This window comes from Odontomachus brunneus, unplaced genomic scaffold (assembly GCF_010583005.1).
Source record: "Odontomachus brunneus isolate Ranch 3 - 2012 unplaced genomic scaffold, Obru_v1 Obru_scaffold_121, whole genome shotgun sequence".
NCBI lineage: Eukaryota > Metazoa > Arthropoda > Insecta > Hymenoptera > Formicidae > Odontomachus > Odontomachus brunneus.
In genome coordinates, this window is record NW_022639571.1 from 165,291 (window position 1) to 168,901 (window position 3,611).

Below are 3,611 nucleotides of genomic sequence, written 5' to 3' on the forward strand. Positions count from 1 at the left end.
AAATGGTAGACGTAAATATAGCGGGCCAAAGCTATGGCAATACTTATTAATTAATTTAGTTCTGTAAAATAAATTATTTATTTGACAGAAGTAAAATTTATTTGCTTCCAGAATATATTTGGTAAATAAAACTTATTGAATAGTTGAGCAAAATAAGCGATTTTGTAATAATTACCAAATTTTTGGTAGGTTCAACCAACCATCTGTAATAATAGATATTGAAACGATGTAATAGCTGCAAATGAATGAATTTTTTGTTGTGCTGCAACAAAACATACTTACACTGGTAACAAAATAGAACTCGTATCTATTGAATCTTTTATTACATGGGATATAACAATTTCATAACAATTATCAAATATCTGTTCATAACTATAATATATTTCATATTAAATATTTAACACTAAGTAACTATTACTAAATTATTTAATTAATGTTATTGTGAATGCAATTACGTCATACTCTCGATATATTAAATATTTGGTAATTATTATCATATTTGGTATTAGTTACTAAGAATTCAACGAATTTGTGTAACTAAATGCAGTTTGTTATAGTTACCAGTATTTTCTCTCAGTGAATATAGCATTCCTGATTAATGCAACTATATCGATATTTAGCTTGTCTATGCAAAATGATCCCCTTACTAATTTCTGGTTGCCACAATCAGATCACGCGCAACTTCATTGATGTAGTTGACACACCAAAGTAAGTAAGTCAAATCAACATACACATAACTATCATACAAAGATATGTAGAATGCTGCAGCTATTTGCTTACAATTAAATAATTTTTGTTAGATGCACCACATCTCTTTTTTCCGTGTATGATATATTTTGGACATCTGCTGTGTGGGTATGTTCCTATTATATATACATACGCACCCACCGCGAGCGCGCCGGCGGGCGAACAGTATGTGTGTATGTGTGCGTGCGTGCGTGCGTATGCAACTGAACGTACACTGTCGCGAGTGACATAACCTAATTTAACCTAACTAATATAAACTGTTATGTCACTTGCAACAATGTGTTACGTTCAGTTGCATACGCGCGCGCGCACACACACACATACTGTTTGCCCGCCGGCGTGCTCGCGGTGAGTGCGTATGTTCGTATTATATGTACATACGCATCCACCGCGAGCCTGCTCGGGTGGGCGGGCGAGCGCGCGTCAGTGATAGAAACTTTGATTCCCAAGCAGCACGCATCAGCAGGGAAGGAGATACGCACACACTCACGCGATTGTGTGCGTGAGGCTCATGGACACGGTCGCGTGAGTGTGTGCGTATCTCCTCCCCTGCTGATGCGTGCTGCTCGGGAATCAAAGTTTCTATCACTGGCGCGCATGCAGGCAAGCAGTATGTATCTATATATGTATGTGTATGTGTGTGTGTATACTTGCGTATGCAACTGAACATATGCTTTCCAAATTTTCAATATGCATTTGTATGAATTTCTCAATATAACACACAATTCCTTGCTTTTTTTAAAGGAAAAATACATGAAATATATGAACAAATACTTGATGAGTTGGTGTGACAGAAATATTTTTCGTATGCACGCACGCACGCACACATGCGCGCGCGCGCGTAATTAATGTACCTTTTATGAATTTAATGTATCTTTTTTTAATGTGCCTTTTTTGTGAATAACTTTTTAACAAACAATGAGCGCCAATTAAAACCTTTTGAATGTTACTCAGGATAGTAGCAGACATCTTCCTAGCCTACAAATTCGATGTTTTTGTATATACGGTGTCCAAAAATTACATCCATTTTATGCAACTTTTTTTGCAACATTTTAATAACTTTTTAACAAACAACGACCGACGGCTGAAACTTCTTGAATGTCACTCAGGAGGGTGTCCTTGATAATAAATATTAAGGTCAAGGTCATCGGAGGTAAGTCCCCTAAACCCCAGTATTACTTAAACTTTAATCAAGCTGTAGATCGAGACAGTTCTGATTGACTATTCTTTTATTTCGTATGTGTTATTTCTATTTTAGGAATTGAAATGTGTTATTAACAAATTTATTATATTTCTAGCAAAACAATGCGGTCAAGAATGATCAAGATTCATAGCCAGACAATTTTGAAGCCATTTTGGGCTTAAAATGAAGTTTAAGATGCGTAAGTTACAAATGTAATGAATGTCCCTTATTGTTACGTCCTAGAGGAGAACGCAACGTTTACTATACGTTTACTATACGTTTACGAACAAAATGTTTATTATAAGCCTCGCCGTAAACAGAGGTCGAGTACTCCGGTCAGCGACTGAAAGATTCGCTTTTTGCGGTGCAGCAACGTACAGTGAGTGGTTCGATTTCGAGTCAGAGAACCGAATCTCTTTACTCGGGCCTGGACCTCGAGCGATAAAGGAAAGGGGGATTTAGATTCGGAATGTCTCGATTGTGAGGTGGAAGCATTAACAAAACTTTAGGCACACGTCATAGGTGAATACAAGATTTTTATTTTAAACCAAAATAATAGAAAGCTCCTTGAATAGATTAACTAATAGTGAGATATTAACGGCACATAAGGAGCAAACACGGATGTCTTACAAGTAAACCTACGGAAGTGTCACTCTCCGATTTTTCTGAAATTTGGATATGTTATAATACATGAAAAAGTAAGGGACACGTATTTTTTGTTAGCGGCGGAAAAACATATTTGGGTATGAAACGAGCCTCCCAAAATAGGGGATAAAATGGAAAAATTGCGATATCTTTGAGATCAGTGAAGCGATCTTAATGATTTTTGATATGAAAGTATCTTTTGATAGAAGACGAAAATCGGCCTAGGTATGTTGGAGGGGGAGTGAAAATTAGGGGGCCAACTACCCCTAAAGTGACCAATTTTTTGGTACAAAAAATCAGTTTTGATCTAATCGAAGTAAAATCTATTAAAACTTCAAAAGGAAAGCTAATTAAGGAACATGTATTTTTTATTTTTTTTTTTATATAAATATTTGGGGGGTAAATAACCCCTATATTACCGCGCTCGTTTGACATTACGCATGAAACACCTTGTGAAACTATATTTCTGAACTGTTCGATCTTTTTAATATATTGGTTTTTGAAGTCGCTGAATCCGAATCTGAAATCAGATTTTCAAAATTCAATATGGCGGATCCAATATGGCGGATGAAAACTGTAAAAATTATTTGAATAGGCAGTAACTCGACATGCGACTTTCAAAATACAATAAAATCAACTTATGACATTTATTGTTAGTTATGTGAAGTGAATGAAACATGTTAAAAATATTAATTGTTTATAACCGTCGGTGTTAGCGTCACCCGAGATGTACCGCGCGGAGGTCGCACGGTCGGATTTACATCTCTTCGGGGTACTTGATTAGAGTGAGTCCCCTTGCCTCTCACTATTTTCTGTAAGTGTGTCAGAACATGATTCATTGTTAGAACGCTTATGTACAGGTAACGAAAGATTTTACCTGTACGTTACCTGTACATAAGCGTTCTAACAATGAATCGTGTTCTGACACACTTACAGAAAATAGTGAGAGGCAAGGGGACTCACTCTAATCAAGCACCCCGAAGAGATGTAAATCCGACCGTGCGACCTCCGCGCGGTACATCTCGGGTGACGCTAA